The sequence below is a fragment of the Ailuropoda melanoleuca genome, chromosome 3 (genome assembly GCF_002007445.2).
Source record: "Ailuropoda melanoleuca isolate Jingjing chromosome 3, ASM200744v2, whole genome shotgun sequence".
Classification (NCBI taxonomy): Eukaryota; Metazoa; Chordata; class Mammalia; order Carnivora; family Ursidae; genus Ailuropoda; species Ailuropoda melanoleuca.
Window position 1 is genome coordinate 36,196,976 of NC_048220.1, and position 19,045 is coordinate 36,216,020.

A 19,045-nucleotide genomic window follows, 5' to 3' on the forward strand; every position below is an offset into this window, starting at 1 on the left:
AAGTCCTCGAAAGTTCACTTCTTTTTTTTTTTTTTTTAAAGATTTTATTTATTTATTTGACAGAGATAGAGACAGCCAGCGAGAGAGGGAACACAAGCAGGGGGAGTGGGAAAGGAAGAAGCAGGCTCATAGCGGAGGAGCCTGATGTGGGGCTCGATCCCATAACGCCAGGATCACGCCCTGAGCCGAAGGCAGACGCTTAACGACTGCGCTACCCAGGCGCCCCAGAAAGTTCACTTCTGTTCAGCTTCTCTGTGAACTTTGCGAACTCTGTTATTCTGAGCTTGCTTAAGTTTAAGGTGTTAGAATGTAGATCCAGAACAAGACGTTCCATTTCTCTAACTTGTGCCCAAGGTGACGTGGATCATAGACCATGGCAATTCCCCCTCTGAGCTTAGAAGTGGCTTTATAATTTTTCTCACTATTAGGCTCTGGGAAGTCATTGAGAGAAGTTAACAATAAGCTAATACTTACTGAGGGCTAACTATGTGCTGGACATTTGATTAAGTGTCACCACAGAATTAAATCCTAATCATTCCAACCACAGCTCTGCATCTTCTTCTTGGTGTCAGGAACCAAGATACTCTTCTTCATTTTTTCCTACTATTCTAAAAAACAATAATTATCCTAGGGACTTAATGTCCGAATGAAGGGATAAAGAAAATCAGTAGGTATTTGCTGAATCTGCCCCCAAAACTTATAAGCAAACAAAGGAAACGAGATAAGTATATATTCAACAGAAATTTGCACAAAATGATTAAAACCTGCTAAAAAGGTATGAAGGTAGGAGTTTGGACTTTTGGATTCCAGTGGCTGGGGGAGGGTGGGGAATGCTGAGGAAAAGCATAATTAGGAGTTTAAGCTGTACTATTTGAGGAAGAACTGCCAGACTTCTACAAAGCCATCAGGAAAAAAAAAAAAAAAGGATACCACTATGCTCTTTCAGTATCTTGTTCTTAAAAAACAAAAGTGATCATTCCTGGAACCCTGATAAGAAGGTTCCAGTAGGCAGGTCAGCTGAGGTTCAGCCAGGAAGGCTATTTACTTAACAATGTGCTGCCGGGATTGAAGGGAAAGAAACACTCTTAGTTTGAAACTCAGACTAGGCTATAACCCCTGGGAAAAGGATTCACATATTTTCTAGGGAGAAGCAGAGGTTATCAATAATAATAATAGTAATAACCCCACATAGCTATCGCTGTTATAAAAGTCACATATGAGAACTCTTCTCATATTCATATATGATAAATGCCACTTTTTCTTTACATCAAGGTAATAATGCATTTTCAAATTATCAAACAGCTAAAAAATATCTGATTGTCAAACCCAAGCTGGAGGTGAATTCTCTGAGGCTAACAAGTGCTTATCTTAGGCTCTCACAGGTACAGATTTCATTTTGTTGTAACAAATATTCATGAATATGTGCCAGGCTCTGTGCCAGGTACTAGGTGTATATTGGAGGATGAAAGAGACACAGTGCTTGTCCTCATGCAGCTTAGAGTCTAGTGGGGGAGATGCACCTGAAAAATAAATGCCATAATAAATATCTAATTAATGCCGTAAGGGAAAAAGCACAGCATGCTATGGGAGACAAAAATGGGGACAATCTAATTTCAGTTGGACAGCCAGGGAAGTATAGATTCTGGCTGTTCTTTCACTGTTAAACAGACCCCACTCAGCTGTCTATCAGGGATTTCTCTACATAAAATAATTCTGTAAGCATCCAAGTGATTTAAGTATTATTTCAGGATTTTGTGGTCAGAAGCATTATTCAGTTTCCATCCTTGACATGTAAGTCAAAAACTTTTTTCACTCCTAGTACCCTGTAACACAAAAACCCCCGACATAATCCACATGTCATTCCCTTCAGACCTCAGTAAGGTTCCTAAAACCTCCCTCATTCCATGCTCTTCAGAAGCCAAAGCCCGTTCCCACACTTCTGCAAATTCCCAAGGAGCTTATGCTCTCATGGTCACCTCTGGCCTCGAACTCCTGCTTTTGCAGTGAGTTTCAATTATGGAATATTGCTTCCTGTAAATGAGGTTTCTGTTCCATGCCATGCTAACCCAGATGTGAAACTCAGCCTCCTTTATGATTGCCACAGAACTCCAACTCTCATACAACATTTGAATGTATTTTGAAGATCTGAGAGGGGAGGGTGAAGAAGTTTGCATTTGTCAGGGTAAGTCAACTGCTATAACAAACAAGCCTTTACTGCAATAACTTAACAATAGCAAAAGGATATTTTCTTATTCTCATCATAGTCCCGTGGAGGTGGCAAGGGGCTGGATCCATACAGTCCTTCACAGACAGAGGATTCGTTCATCTGGTGGCTCTAACATCTGCTGGGGTCATGGAGCCCTCCACCTGATCTTCTGCAGCCAGCATGCAGGAGAGGGAAGAGTGTGAAGGATAGGGTGGTAGTTGCCTAAGCCAGGCCTGGAGGTGGGGGCATCAGTCCTACCAACATTCCATTGGCTAGAACCAGTCACGTGACTGTACCTAACTGCAAGGGAGCCTGGGAAACGTAGTCTAGTTTCAAGCCCAGGAAGAAAATGGTATTTTGTAGAACACCTAATCTTTCTCTGTCATAGGAGCTATACCACAGAAACACAAACAACTTCAAATTTAATGTTACATCTCCTAATTTTAGGAATTCTTTGGCCTTTTCACTATTGGGGATTTTTTAATGTAATGCCCAGGCTCACGCAGACTTTCTTCCTCTCACTTTACTCCTTTCATCCTTTTCTGTCTTCCCATAACCCAATACTCCGCTTAATTTTTTTTTCTGAAAAGGATTTTCAACTTTCTCATTGTCTGTCTCCCACAGATTCCTGAAGCTCTCACCATCCATCAAAATGGCCCATCAGAGAACACAGTGTTTCACTAGGGAAATCTTCACGGGCCATCAAATTTGAGGCCGTCTGAGATACCATATGACATGTGTCTATGCTTCTCAGACTGATGTAAATGTATTCTGGAGAGTATGAAGCCTCAAGAGAAAAAAAATCTATTTCTGGCTCAGAATAATTCCCACAGGAGCCATGTCTGTGCTCTCCCTCTTCTTTTGCGGGAAGAGTTCCTTTGCACCCCATAGCTCCAATATGCTGTCTAAATCTTCCAAATATGATTGGAGTGTGTGTGTGTGTATACACATGTATGTTACATTCTTTCTTTCCTCTGCTGTTGAAACTGAACTGTGGGTCCCTAAATCCTGCCATGTCCTCCACTTGAAGAGAAAAGCAGAAGTAAGAGGCAGAGAGGAAAATCGAACTATGGGTTTCAGGCCCTTGAGTCACTCCTTTCCTCGTCCTTCCTGGTTATATGAGCCAATATTGCCCTTCTCTCTCTGACCTAGTTACATATGGTCTGTCATCTACACCCAAAGAATTCTGACTTATATAGCATACATGGCAATTTTCCTGAGGTGTCACTGTCTACTATCAAATTTGTACAACTCCCCATTTTTATTTTAAATCATATCTATATCTATATGTCATATTCTATACATATATATAATTGAACACCTTCCTACAGCTAGGTGCCCACATCTGTACATACGTAGAGGTGCTTAAGTGATAAAGATGGAGGAACACTCCCTATTCTCAGTTTGGGGAAGGGTCAAACTCCTTCTTCACCGAGGAAGTTTTGCCTGGGGAGCCCATGAAATGATGACCTTTTTATGTGCTTTCTAGCTGGACGTACTTTGAGGTGTGGGGCAACAGAAGCTGGGATGTACAAAAGAGTCACAACATCTGAAAAGTCTGGGGAGCCATGTGGCATCAGGAAAGTTGGTCCAGCTTGCTTCCTGGAAGCTGTGATAAAATTTATAAATAATTTATAACACAAGGACTTTAAGAGAGGCTTATAGGAAAGAAAACTCAGTGCTATCTCAAGTGGCTGGGAGCAAGCTGCTAGTCCTCAGCTACCTCCCCCACTGCAAGAAAGTGCCAGTTCTGAATAGAAAGGAAACACTTGTAGCTCCATTTCCTCCCTCTCGGGCACAAGCAGCTCTAAAAAAAGAAGCAATGCGAACAGAATGCCTCAGAAAGAGTGGTAGCTAGGGTTTGCAAACTGATGAGGAAGCAATAGTGTTAGAAATAGTTTAAGATTAGGGCAAGCAAAGAGATTTGCAAATTAGAAAATATACTCTACAGGGATAGAAACATCAGATAGGATCGGCCTCACTACATGTTTTGTTTTGCGGTGTTTTTCCCCCTTCATCTCACAGTTGCAATCAGCATTATCTTCGAATCTAACCGTTGCCTACTTCTTGCTTCTTTTCTTCTTCTACCTGGGAGTTTCTATTTGTATTTTAGCCACCTTGTTTGAGTAGACGATCAGCCACAGCAGGATATGGTTTTTGTTTTTTGTTTTTTTCCAAGTGAGATTGAGCACAAGGCTAGCCCCACAACTAACAGGGCTGGTGTCCTACATAAACAGCTGCCCATGATTTTCATTTGTTTTCCATAGATTTTCACAAATAAAGGGATCCAGGACTCTGTGAGAGTCACTGTCATTGTTTTCCTTTATGTGAAACAGGTATCAAATTTTAGGAAAATAACCAAATGACCTACAATGGAGTTGGTTAGGATCACTAGATTTATCATATAAAAACTTGTTTTTGGTTTCTGATTTGGGGTTGATTTTATTTATTTATTTATTTATTTAAAAGATTTTATTTATTTATTCGACAGAGATAGAAACAGCCAGCGAGAGAGGGAACACAAGCAGGGGGAGTGGGAGAGGAAGAAGCAGGCTCCTAGCAGAGGAGCCTGACGTGGGGCTCGATCCCATAACGCCGGGATCACGCCCTAAGCCGAAGGCAGACGCTTAACCGCTGTGCCACCCAGGCGCCCCTGGGGTTGATTTTAAAAATAAACTGTTAAACGGGATGTTTTGTTAAATATGATTCAGTTATTAAACATGATGGTTTTTTGGAAAATTCATAGGTTGCATTCTCATATCCATTACATAAATGATTTCCATATTACTCTGATTACAATTAATCTAAAAGATAAAGTATAACTCATATTTTTAAAGAAAGTTCTAAAGTCACCACATTTGGTGTGGTGATTTTAGTTTAGCAAACATTGCAACAAAACCAAGATCACCATGTCTTGTGATCTGTCAACACTCAGATACATAGCATACTCCTGGGCATGGCAACTTACTCCTGTACTTCTAGTCTGTGGAAATGTCCCAAAACTATGATGATAACCAGAGAAATAGTAGTGGTAAGTTGGCAGGTCCCAGGTGTCCAAAGTGCAGCTCGACTAGGTTATAGAATAACTAGGTTGTCCAGCCTTCTATGTACTCGTTTTCCAAACAGGCTACACATCATAAACCCCAGAAAGGTTTAAAATGTTTTCCCATTTATTTTTAAATTTAAAAAGAGTAAGGGGTGTCTGGGTGGCTCAGTTGGTTAAGCGTCCAACTCTTGATTTCAGCTAGGGTCATGATCTCAGGGTCATGGGATCGAGCCGCAAATGGGGCTCTGTGCTCTGCCCTGGAGACAGCTTGGGATTTTATCTCTCTCCATCTGCCCCGTCCCTTCCCCTACTCGTGTGCATGCTCCCCCAGCTTGTGCATTCTCTCTCTCTCTCGAAATAAATAAATAAAAATCTTTAAATGGAGTGAAATTCACTTTTTGGTGTCAAGCTCTATGCATTTAGACAAACGCTTGTTATCACCATCACAGACAAGATGCAAAGCTGTTTTGCAACCCCTCCCCAAATTGCTTTGTGCTACGTCTTTTTACCCAAAACCTGCTTTCCAAACTCTAAAAAACCACTAATCTCCATTTTCCAGAATGTCATATAAATGGAATACAGTATGGAAAGTGGATTCCTTCACTTTGTATACTGCACTAAAGATTCATCCTTGGTTTTTGTTGTTGTTGTTGTTGTTTTGAGACAATGCGAGCATGAGCAGGGGGAGGGGCAAAGGGAGAGAGAGAATCTTAAGCAGACTCCACGCTCACTATGGAGCCCAATGCAGGGCTCGATCTCATGACTCTGAGATCACGACCTGAACCGAAATCAAGAGTTGGAAGCCTTGGGGCGCCTGGGTGGCACAGCGGTTAAGCGTCTGCCTTTGGCTCAGGGCGTGATCCCGGCGTTACGGGATCGAGCCCCACATCAGGCTCCTCTGCTGTGAGCCTGCTTCTTCCTCTCCCACTCCCCCTGCTTGTGTTCCCTCTCTCACTGGCTGTCTCTATCTCTGTCAAATAAATAAATAAAATCTTTAAAAAAAAAAAAAAAAGAGTTGGAAGCCTGAGTCACCCAGGCTCCACTCATCCTTGTTTTTGTATCAAAAATTTATTCCTTTTAATTGTTGAGTAGCATTCCATTATAGGGATTTATTACAGTTTGTTTTTATATCTCCAATTGAGAAATATTTAGATTATTCCCAAGTTTGAATGATTGTAAATAAAGTTGCTATAATCATTTATATGTAGATCCCTGGTGGACATACATTTTCATTTTTTCTGGGAGAGAATATCTAGGAATGGGATACCTGGAATCTTGTGGAAAACATTTCTATGTTCACTAAATTACAATCTCTTGGGTATGGGGCTTTGGAATATGTACTTTTAAAATGCTACCCAGGTATGAATTTTTTTTTTTATGTTCAGTTAGCCAACGTACAGTACATCATTAGTTTCTGATGTAGTGTCCAACAATTCATCAGTTGTGTGTAACACCCAGTGCTCATCACGACATGTGCCCTCCTTAATACCCATCACCCAGCCACCCCATCCCCCCCCCCTCGCAACCCTCAGTTTGTCTCCGGGAGTCCAGAATCTCTCATGGTTTGTCTCCCTCTCTGATTTCTTCCCAGGTATGAATTCATAATGGATACAGACTGTTCTTTTAGGGTGGTGAAAATGTCTTAGAAAGAGATACAGGTTATAGATATACAACATTGTGAATGTATGAAGTGCCCCTGAACTGTACACTTTAACATAATTAATGGTTATTATGTTATATAAGTTTTACCTCAATTTAAAAAGATGCTCCCCAGGTGGTTCTGATGTTTGGAAGTCCTGATCTTGGGAAGCTGTATCTGGGTGGGTTTCATGTTCAAGATGTCTATCCTTGTTAGAGGCTGGCCTCAGGAGAACAGACTAAGATGTGGGCCCTATCTTCAACTTATGAATCTGTAATAAACTGAATTTTCTTTAGAAAGTTTGGGGAGTCTTAACAATTCTTGGTGGTGAGAAGGTAAACCTGTAGTTGAAGCACCCTCTTGGAGGCTGCTCCTGGTTGGAATGCACCCAGAATTCTAGGTCAGCACAATTCTGCTCTGGTCTAACCAGAGCTCTAAGGAATGGACATGAAGCCTGGGTCCAGCCTCTCCTGGAGTAGAGAGCAGCGTGTCTGCGATTCTTCTAGCAGAGGACTACCAAGGACATGCCAGCCCTAGAGTCTGTTGAGACATTTTATAGAATAACGCTTGGGATTGTCTGGCTATCAATTCCCATCTCTCTGGGGTTTTTAATGTTTCACCAGTAGAGATACAACTGCTTATTGCAACATTGGAATAGATCACCTCTCATTACATATATAGACAACCTTATATTCATAACCCTGACTGTGCCAGAGTACGGCTAGCCCTGCAGATATGAGCCAACCCAGCCAGACAGTGTTGTGAGATTTAAAAAAGCATAGGACAATGAAATGAGTGACCTCAGTTTTGGATTTATTTTTTGCTGTAAACACTGAAGTGGAGGGACAGAGAGAAGATTCTCTGATCTCTCTGGTCCTCCATTCCCTATTCAAATCCTGCTTTAGACTCAGTTTCCCTCCTCGACATCCCTCTCTCCTTATGCTTCTGTTTTTGTCTTTTCTGTGTCACTTGTGTTTCTAGCCACCTTTGAAACCAGAGGACCCTCCTACATGAACACCTTCCTCTTCCCGGATTTGAGTTCCCAACCACCATGTCAATGAGGGAACAAGCCAATGAAAGAAGGTCGTTGGGAACTGGAGCTCAGAGTCAAGCTCAGTCCCTCAGGGTTTCCCTAAGCCACCACCCCAGTGGGCTGCGGGGAGTCTTTCTGAAAGGCAGGTGTCATCCCAACCTCTGTGCATCTCTGGGAAGGCTGAGTCTTAGAGTCTGAAAAAGACATACTTTGGCTTCCTTATGACTCGCACCAGAGGATCCTGCCCTAGTCTGCCAGGGGAGTCTTTTCTTTACCTTTTCCTTTCTCCCTGGAATGGAAACCTCTTTAGATAAATTGGTGTCAATATTGCAGAATTTTTGACACTTGTCTTCTCTACTTGCCTGGCCATCATTGCCTTTTCCCCATTAGGTTTCATGAGCTGAAACATGAAGGGGAGAAAGGCAGAGAAGATTGCACTTAAAATCAAGCAGAGGTAGAAGGATGGCCTGGAGAAAGGGTATTTTGTATGATGTGGGGGGCGGGGAAAGGAGAGGTGTGGGAACCAGGGGTTGGACCACAAGGAGGTTACAGTTCAAGCTGAGACAGGTAAGGAAGAGATCACTGACTGAACTTCCTGTCCACCTAGACTGCATCTGACCATGAGCGAAAAGGAATTTACAGCCCTCCACAGACACTTACCTTTCCTGCCTCCCCTGCTTTCTCAGGCTGATGTAGGCCCGGGAACAGTTACTACAGACTTAGTCATGGGGAGGAGGGGCAGCCAGGGGGAAACTCATAGGGAAGATAACTTGTTTGGCTGCCTCTTTAACTTCCTTCCTGGACTTCTTCCCCCAGAGCTTGGTGCCTTTATAGACTCCCAGGGTGGAGAGCTCTGTGGCTGTCTACCTCAGCAAGACTATGTACTTGACCATTTCTGACCGCTCCTCTTTCCTCAATCTCCTTTTTCCTGTATCCTATCTTCCCTTTAGAACTGGTGTGAAATTGGACTTAAGGTGTGGTGAATGGCAGAATCTTAACATGTTCACCCTCTCTCTACTTGCAGGTGATATTTTGTCCTATGCCCACTATTACCTGAAGAAATGAGCAGGGCAGAAGTGTGAGGAAACGGTAAGGAGTCTTGTGGAGATGTATTTTTGGATGGGGGAACATAATGCATATTACATAGGAAACTGACTTGACACTATTGACTTGTATATATGAAAGGTCAAAATTCCAAAGTATTGTATGGAGGCATAAAGTTAACATGCTTATCCATCCATCTATGCATTCGCTAAATAATTATGGAGCCCCCCTATGTAGAACGTTACTGTTCTATATGATTACTATATTATATGCTGGGGAGGAGAGGGGGAAGAGACAAAGAGAAGGAAGATAGGGGCGCCTGGGTGGCACAGCGGTTAAGCGTCTGCCTTCGGCTCAGGGCTGCTCAGGGCGTGATCCCGGCGTTATGGGATCGAGCCCCACATCAGGTTCTTCCGCTATGAGCCTGCTTCTTCCTCTCCCACTCCCCCTGATTGTGTTCCCTCTCTCCCTGGCTGTCTCTATCTGTCAAATAAATAAATAAAATCTTTAAAAAAAAAAAAAAAAGAGAAGGAAGAACCTAAGGCAGTTATTGTCTGGGATTTAGCATGTGAGAGAGACTGAAAATCTTGGCTGGCCTACACAATGGTGATCCCTAAGGAAAACATTACAAGTGCTTCTTCACTGCCTGTAAGGGAGACCAAGAAAGTACTTAATGACATCTTGGCAAATCATTCCTCAAGGCACATTTCCCACAAGGTTGTGGTTACCTAGGTCCACCCCTCCCCCTTTAGTTGTAACAGTGGCGAGCAGACCATGCTCTGTCATTAGTAAAAGCTCTTTTTGTGGGAACAGTGGTGTACTTGTGGACAGAAGTTCATGCTGAGTTCTATTTATAGCTTCTGATGACTCATTAATATGTTACCTTAGCAAAGGCAAGCTCCAGAGCCAGGCTTCTATTACTTCTGAGTCAAAAACATTCTCACTGGAATATTTTGATGACATAAAAAGCAAATTGTCTATAAAACACCCCAAGCAATGTGCATGCCAGCCCTTTAATTGGTGTAATTATTAGCCACACTTACACTCAGTACTGTAAACTAGAGTTGTCAGAGGTCCCTGAATCTTCCAGTGTTTACCAACATCTAGATTTTGTGTTAAGGGGAAAAAAAAAGAATTCACTGGTAGTCTTCTGAGGAGTTAAACCAGAAGTTGATCTGGAAAATATGTTAACCAACCTTCAAAAGTATTTCCGTTCCCGGAAGTCTTCACACCCTTTGTGACTATACCCTCTGTGACATTTCCACACCTGTGACCTTCACACTCACCACGTTGATTCCAACAGACAAGTCGTGGTCAGGGCTTTATAGAGATGTTAAGGTAAGACTTTGAAGCTGCTGCACTTCATCAATTCAGTCTGAAAAACAATCTCTGTGGTTAAGCACGTTAAATCCCCTGTGCTTTCACGGCAGCTTGGCAAAAAGTTATTACTATGAAGGCTTGGAGGGGGAGACCAAGCGCTCTCACTGAACTTAATTAAAAGGAGTTACTCATCTTCTATGCATTTTCGCGGAACCTCATCATCCGATATCATTCTGTGCTTTGTTAAAAATGTAGCATATAACAGAGACTACCGATGCCAACTGCTAGCAAGGACTGGAAGCAACTGAAACCTTCATACATTGCTGTCCATTCCTGGTACAGCTACTTTGGAAAACAACTGGGCAGTTTCTTCTAAAGTTAAACACATACTTAGCATACAATGTAACAATCTCACTCCTAGGTATTTATCTAAGAGAAATTAAAACCTATACCCTTGGCAGGGGGTGGTGCATGCGGTGGAAACAGAGTGTTCGCCCAGACGAAATGGCACCTTGGAGAGCATGACATGTGGGAGGAGCTAAGGATATGGAGCATGGAGGGCAGGGGAAGACAACAAGACAAGGTGAGAGATATACTCAGCGTGAGGCTTTGTGCATCATGGCAGGCATTTTGCTCTTCATTCTGAGATTGATGAGAGACTATTAAAAATGTTTTACGCAGGAGAGGGACCTAATCAGATAGGACTTTCAAAAAAAATGAGTCTGGCTGCCCTGTGGAGAAGAGACTGGGTGGGAGGAGCATATGACTGTGGGGAGCCTGGTGGACTGCCAGGGAGAATTCCCCAGGGGCCGGGGGCTGGATTGTAGCCTTGGAGATACTCTCTTCTATCCCCCATACAGCCCTGAGATAGTTTGCATGGAGGCCTTTTATATAACAATATTTCTAATAGAAACAAGAATGATCAATTGCTCCTCTTAAGATTTGTTATTATAAAAAAACCCAATATATAAAAATGAATTCATGTACCATTAAGATAAATTCTAGCACACAAGGAAAAGTATGTAGTCATCTCCTTATTTCAGGACTAAAACATTACCATTATGAAAACCTTCTTTAAATAAGCCTCTTTGCTCATTTTTAAAAAGGGATTCAAACTCTTCTTGGAACACAGTGATATCAGGACTTTCTAACAATCAGGGCTTTTACACAATAGGAGAGGCTGCATGGGGAGGCCATGGGAGGCCATGCCGTGGTCTGGGTAGGGGTGCAGGGGAAAGGCGTCCCAGAAAATGTGGTAGGGAAGCTGGTAGTGACTGGGGAAAGGTACCAATCCTAAAATTTTCAAATCCTAGAAATCCTAAAAATTTCAAGGCAATGAATAGAATAAATACATTAAGAGCAAAGCTTTCAAGGGGCATTTAAAAACCTTGGGTGTTGGCTTCTTAGAGTTAAATATGGAAGTGCAGCCACTTTTTTGATAATTCCTTGATATCTGGAGTAAGATGGAACCATGTGCATACATGTATTCATAAACATAGCACTACATGTGGCTGAAGTCTTTGCAGTTCCTGAGCTCCAAAGTAGTGGGTTAGGGGCAGGGTGAGGGCTTAGTTAGGTAGTGTTTCTGAATTCAGAGAAACAGTGACAATAACTCCAATTTCTATTGTGTAGCATGGATTGACACATAACTGCTTTTGGGCCAAATGCTGCTTGTTTTGTATGATCTGTGAACTAAGAATGGTTTGTACATATTGTCTGATTGACTCAACTTCTAAGTTTGAGATAACTGCAGATTCACACACAGTTAAAAGAATACAGAAAAGAAGTTGATAAATTGGATTTATTAAAATTAAAAGTTCTGTGCATCAAAGGACTATCAAAAGTGTGAAAAGGCAACTCACAGAAATGGAAAATATTTGCAAATCATGTACTTGATAAGTGATTAATATCTAAAATATATATTCTTAGTCAACAACAAAAATCCCCAAACAATCCTATTTAAAAATGGGCAAAGGATGGGGCATCTGGGTGGCTCAGTCAGTTAAGTGTTTGACTCTTGATTTCAGCTCAGGTTATGATTTCAGGGTCGCGTGACTGAGCACCCCGCCCCCGCACTGGGCTCTGTGCTGGGGGTGGAGGCTGTTTGGGATTCTCTCTTTCCCCTCTCTCTCTGCCCCTCCCCCAGTCTCTCTCCCTAAAAAAGGGGGGCAAGGACTTGAATGGACATTTCTCCAAAGAAGATACAAAAATGGCTAATAAGTACTTGAAAAGATGCTCAACATCAGTAATCATTGGGGAAATGCAAATCAAAACCACAGCGAGAAAAAGAAAAAAAAAAACAGCAAAAGAGCACCTGCACTCATTAGGATGACTATGAAAAATTGGGGGAAAAAAACTCAGAAAACAACAAGTGTTGGCAGGAATGTGGAGAAACTGGAACTCTTATGCACCGCTGGTAGCAAGGTAGAATAGTGTAGCTGCCACGGAAAACATTACGGGGGCTCCTCCAAAAATTATAAACAGAGTTACCACATGATCCAACAATTACACTTTTAGTTATATATCCTAAAGAATGAGAAGGACTTGACCATATATTAGTACACTTAGGATCACAGCAGTATTATTCACAATAGCCAAGACAGCTTAAATGTCTAGTGGATAAAAAAATGAACAAAATGTGTGGGATACACATACAATGGAACATTATTCAGCTTTAAAAAGGAATGAAATTCTGGGTGCACCTGGATGGCTCAGTTGGTTTAGGTGTCCGACTCGTGGTTCCAGCTCAGCGGGGACTCTGCTTGGGATTCTCTGCCTCTCCCTCTGCCTCTGCCCCTTCCCTACTTGTGCTCTTTCTCGCTCACTCTCTCAAATAAATAAATAAATAAATAAATAAATAAATAAATAAATATCTTCAAAAAGGAATAAAATTCTGATATATGGTAGAACACAGCTAAACCTAGAAAACACTACGCTAAGCAAAATAAACCAGACACTAAAGGACAAACACTGCATGATTCCACGTATTCTAGGGCATTGAGAACAGTCAAATTCATAATGACTAAAAAGGAGCTGCAGGAAGGGAACAAAGAAGAGTTTTTTTTTTTTTTTTTAAGTGGATCCTGTTTTGTTTTGGAATGATGATGTTCTGGAGATGGGTAGTGGTGAGAGTTGTACAATACTGTAATGCCACTAAGTTACAAACTTAAAAATGGTTAAAATGATACATTTTATGTTATATATATGTTACCAAGATTTAAGAAAAAAAAAAGGAATACAGATAGATCCCATGGATGCTCCAGTTTCCCCCAGTGATGGCATCTTAGAAACTACGCATTATATAACTGGGAAGTTGACATTGAAATAATCCATTGGTTTTGTTTAGATTTCCCCAGTTTTACATGTAGTCATTTGTGCAGTTTTTACATTTTTTTAATGTCTGAAAACAATAAAAAGAATAATATTGTGTGACAGGTGAAAAGTATATGAAATTAACATTTCAGCATCCATAAAAAAAGGCTGATTGGAACACAGCCACGCTCGTTCATTTGTGCAATGTTTATGTCTACTCTTGTAGCGATCGTGGCGGAGTTAAGAAAAATTGCAAGAGACATATGGCCTACAAAGCATAAAATATTTACTACCTGGCCCTTTACAGAAAAAGTTTACTGACTCCTGTTCTAGAGTATGATTAGCTGTCCCCGCCTCCAAATAAAAGCAGCAAGTATAAAATAACTTGGGGAAAACTACTGAATAACATGTATAACTTTAGGCAAATGAATCATAATGAAAATGATTAATTGTCAAGGGTGATATTTATAAAATGTTAAGTCAGTGCTATTTGGCCTTGCTGGGAATCTTACTTGTTCCCAACACGCATACTCTTAGTTCTTCTCACCAGGGTGAGTGTTGAGTGTTGGGTTGGTTTTTTGTTGTTGTTGTTCTTGTATTTTTAGTTATTATACCATTGAATATGCTTTTGATTTAAGTAACAGAAAACAGAACTAAATGCAGTTTAAATAATAGGAAAATTGTATTACCTTTCATTAAAATGTGAGAAATAAAGGGGACTCCAGAGTTGACTAGTTCAAAGGCTCAAAAATGTAATCAAGGAGCCAGGTTCTTTCCACTTTTCTGTTCTGCCATCCTCAGTTTATTCTCAGGTACACCCCCTCATGTTCTCAACATGGCTGCCATAGCTCACTGTGTCCTAAGATTGGAAGAGGGGAAAAGGCATGTCCCTTCCTCATGTGCCACTGTAAGGATGCTGTAAACTGCTGCAGAAGTCCCCTGACAGACTCCCTTCCTCAGAAGAAGAGAATACCATGACCAGCCCAGACTAATCCGGATTCACCCCTGGAATGGGGAAGAAACCTGTGTTTCTGAAAACTGTGGTCATCTAATATGTGAACCAAATGGGACTTTGTTAGTGAAGGAAAATGTGGGGGAATGAATACTGGGAGGTGACAGATATGTCTGTCACAGTCACAGTTTGGGTGTCTGCAACATTAGTGCAGAGTGGATGACCTAGGAAGGGGCTTTCACCAGACACCAACTCTGCCAACACCTTGATCTTGGACTTCCCAGCCTCCAGAACTATGAGAAATGAAGTTTTGTTGTTTATAAGCCACTGCGTCTATGGGACTTTGTTAGAGAAGCCCAAATTGACTAAGACGCCGTTTAGTACTGCTCTCCATCTGAGTCTTAGAGTACTTCTGAATGCTGATTTTCCTTTCTTAGGTGACATAAATCAGTAGGAGTCATCTCAATTTGTGGGTGGAAATAAAATTAACATCATCTTGATTCATGCTGAATTTCAAATTTACCCACAGTCAACCCACCCCCTCCTTTTAGGAATAGGAGGAAAAGTCTGAGAAAGGTATCTCTGACTGAAATAGAGGAAAGAGGTCAGCATTATCAATGAGAGGGCTTCCAGGACAGTAAAGTCAGAGGGGTGGGGGATGCTACAGGAAGGTGGTCTGGGAGCTGAATACTGACATGGCAGGGGCATTGGGGCAAAGGCCACCAGAACTAGAAATCTGGAGTAATGGTGATGCCTCTCCCTTAAATTCATTCGTCACTCTGACCTGAATCTGAAATCCTGAGTGATTAGAAGTTTAAGATGGAAGCTACTGGGGGTACCTAGGTTAGCCTCAGTTTAACCTTGGTTAAGCCTCCAACTCGTGATTTCAGCTCAGGTCATGGTCTCAGGGTCATGGGTCATGAGATCAAGGCACATGTCAGGCTCTGTGCTGGTCTGGAGCCTGCTTAAGACTCTCCCTCTGTCCCTCCCCACCTGCTTGCACACACACACACACACACACACACACACACACACACTCTCTCTCTCTCTCTCTCTCTCTCAAAAAAAAAAAAAAAAAAAAAGTTAGAGGCTTTAAATTCCTCAGACTAGTCCAGAGGAAGACTTTCCTGGCCAGAGTTAACCCTAGAACAGTTAACCCCCAGTGCATATCACTCTTTGCTTGCTTCTTTCAGGAGGTCCAGTGTCCCCACAATAATTGCTAGAGTCTTGCAGAGGGCTGTGGGAGGTTGGGCCTACCACTCCCACAGTCACATCTCTTGTCTGCCTGAATTATTTGTGATGTTCTCCCTAGGGCCAGAATATCCTCACACCCTTTTTCAGACTTTTGAGAACCTTCCCTGAAACTTCTTTTGTATCCATCTGCCCTGAGTGCATTTGATTGATATCCTGAGTACAATCTGGATCTTGGTAACTACTCTCGGAGCGTCAGGGACCTTTCAAGAATGGGGGTGCAGAGAGATGGGGGCGGGATAAATTCTGAGTGTGGCAAGGAGGGATTGGAAGTGCCACACTAGTGCCCTATGATGTTAAACAGTAGACTACTGGCATGACGCTAGGGCCCACTAACACTCTTGGTGAGCCAGCGGGGTATGAACGCGAGGAGGTGAAGTGGGGACAAGCAAGAAGGATGCTTCATATCTCAAGTACTTTCCCTTCAAAATCCTTTTATTTTTTGGTGTGGTTAGTAAAGAATTTTTGCTTCAAATTCATACACCTATAATAAAACTATAACCAGAGTGCTTTGGAAAGAATGTTTTATTAATTCATATCCCTATTCTCTTGAGAAAGGAGATATAAAATCTGATTGTATAGCATGATTAGAATTATTAGAAATAAAGGGGAAAAAAAGACAACACAAAACAGAAACAGGAACATGACTATAAAAGCACACCATAAGCATTAGGCATGATTCAGCGGCAAACTCAACTCCAGGGTTACCAGCAACCAACTCGAAGTGGAGAGGGCCGCTGGTTACACAGTTCACATAGCTGCTAAGACAAACAGGCCAGTGGCCCAAAATAAGTAAATCATTCTTGGTACTAAGACCAGACAAATGCTTTAGAGAGTCCCCTGTAATGGAACAGTGTGAAATGCTGAACAATGTGGTCAACCATATCTTTACAGGAGATCCAATGATAAGCTTACTTTCTAATAGCATCTTTCATTATAGCAAATTTTACTCAGGGGAAGGGTGGGTGGTGGTGGTAGTGGTTTCTTTGAAATGTCAGTGTGTGTTCATAACTTTGGAAAGCCAGAAACATATTGTCAGTTTAAGACATTTCAGTGTTTCAGTGAGGAAAAAAAAAACCCCTAAGAGTCCATCTTCTAAAAGAAAAAGAAAAAGTCCATCTTCTGAAGTCCTGTCTTCAGAAGCCCTCATATCACTGTTCCCCTCCCCCCCACACACACACTTTTCTAAATTCGCATTCCATGGCTTGGCTGAGTGAAGGAAAGATTATACTATAATAACTGTTTTTAAAATTAAAAAGAAGCCACCAATTAAGGAAGCCAGGCAATAAATTATAGTGAAAAATGATTCACTCTTATATAATAGTAAGCCAGATTTTGTGGGTCCTGGAGCTTATACAATTTGGGACACTCTCTTTAAGGAAAATAATACAAAATTATGAATATAAAAATTATATAAAAATAAATATACATAAAGGGAAAATAAATCACAACAAATTACTTGCGCCACGGAGATTTGAGTCCTTTCCTTCTGAGATTAGGCAATTTACCAGAAATGCTGACAAAGAAAAGCTTCCTGATTACAACCTGCCCTCCCCTTCCCACCAGCAATGAACTCCCAGCCTCACAGGGGCCTGGGCAAGTGAGGGGCCCTGCAGCTTAACCTTCATTAATTCATGGCTTTATAGAGAAATCTTCTGAGTTCCCGTCACTAAGCCTACCAGCTTTTCCTAGAAGAGGAAGCTTCTCTCTTCCACTGATAATGCAAACTTTGAACTGTTATTGACAAGACACCAAAGAAATCAATGTTTTTATTTCTTTGAAAAAGACTCCCTATCCATCTGGAAGAAATAATAGCTCCTAGTCTTGTTCTTTTTAAAGTGATCATTTGCCCTTATTCACATGTCAGACTCTAAATATGGGGTATCCTTGGCTCTCATGCAAAGGAATTTCCAGAGAAGCGTGTGGGGCCAAGGAGGAGGAATGTGAGATCTGTTCTCCTCTGTGAGGCGCACAGCAGGAAGTTGGGAAAGTCTGATGTTTCTGAGTGTATTTTCTGTACATCTTGTCCTCTATTCAAATCAATTTTACTTCTATTTCTTGGATGAGGAGCTGTAATCAAGCTGCCACTGAAGAGCTGTGAGAATTTTGACTTCAGCTTTGTTCCTGATGAATTTAAAAAGTGGAAAAGCCGGATGGAAAAACGATCTCCAATCTAAAAAGCAAAATCTACTTCTAGAAAAATATTGCCAGTGACTCAGAAAAATTAGAATTTAAAAATGAAACCTCAAGGACACAGGTTTTGCTGAGATTGTTTCCTCTTTGCTTCTGGTACTTTTACTCTGGAATTTAAGCAGTGTTAGCATATTTGCTACACAATAGATTTCCGGGGGGAAGAGGAAAGAGTAATAGGTTGAGTTTAACTGAAGGAAGGCAAAGCCCTCTGATGATTAACACAAAATGGAAAGCGGTCAGATTTTTAAGAAGTCAACAAATGGCAGGTTACAGGAAAACTAGCACAGGAAGATTCCCTTCCACATCTGCCATGGTGCCTTGGGGTAACTGAGCTCCTGGCGGTAGCTGAATGTCAGTGATTCCCTCCAGGAACCGGGAAGGTGCTGTGTGATGGGAAACTGGGTGTGAGTGTGAGTACCCGGGGTAGGCTGCTCTCTGAGCCAAGCCTGGAAAGCAAAGCCTGGGGTTCTCAGAGCTCATTATTCAATCTCCTGGCCCAGGGGGCTCTGGAGAAATCAGGGAAGCCTTTTAGAACTGATGTCTTTGCTGCCAATGAGAACCCACCAAGCTCATCCACAGGATCACTGCACATGGGAAAGGAATGGGAGATGATGCATAAGGAGAAAAAGGCAAGAAAAGAAAGTAAATGTCAGTTCAACCCCAAAGTATGAAGAAGAAACACTGACAGACAGCTCTGAAGCATTCAACTACAGTGAACTCTCAGTAACTCAGAATAGTGTCAAAGGCGTATGATGTGAATAAAAACGTAAACTATGTGTTTTTAAAGTAAAGGTAAATTTATTATTTTAAGGCATATTCCTTAATAGTTAAGGAGCTGAGGAAGCAAGTAGAAATCCTCCTAAGAATGTTTAAATGCTCAGAGGAGTAAAAAAAAGTGTAATTGGGTCAATTGTTATAAAATAGATGCTAAAATTACTTTAAGTACTCGAACATGTCTTGTTTCCTTCAGAAGGCTAAACGTGATTTCTGATTTCTGCATTTGTTTTGCAAAAAACTGCTTTGATGGAGTGTGACTATCTCTCCAACTT

At 41.6% G+C, this 19,045-nt stretch overlaps 1 long non-coding RNA gene across 1 annotated transcript in view; it reads left to right on the forward strand.

Annotated features, from left to right (window-relative positions):
* The window catches only part of LOC117801494, a 52,407-nt gene that overhangs the window by 30,795 nt on the left and 2,567 nt on the right, over positions 1-19,045 (forward strand). Inside the window, exons 2-3 of the long non-coding RNA XR_004624073.1 lie at positions 8,949-9,013; positions 10,750-10,871. This is a non-coding gene — a long non-coding RNA (uncharacterized LOC117801494). The remainder of the gene's footprint in view (positions 1-8,948; positions 9,014-10,749; positions 10,872-19,045) is intronic.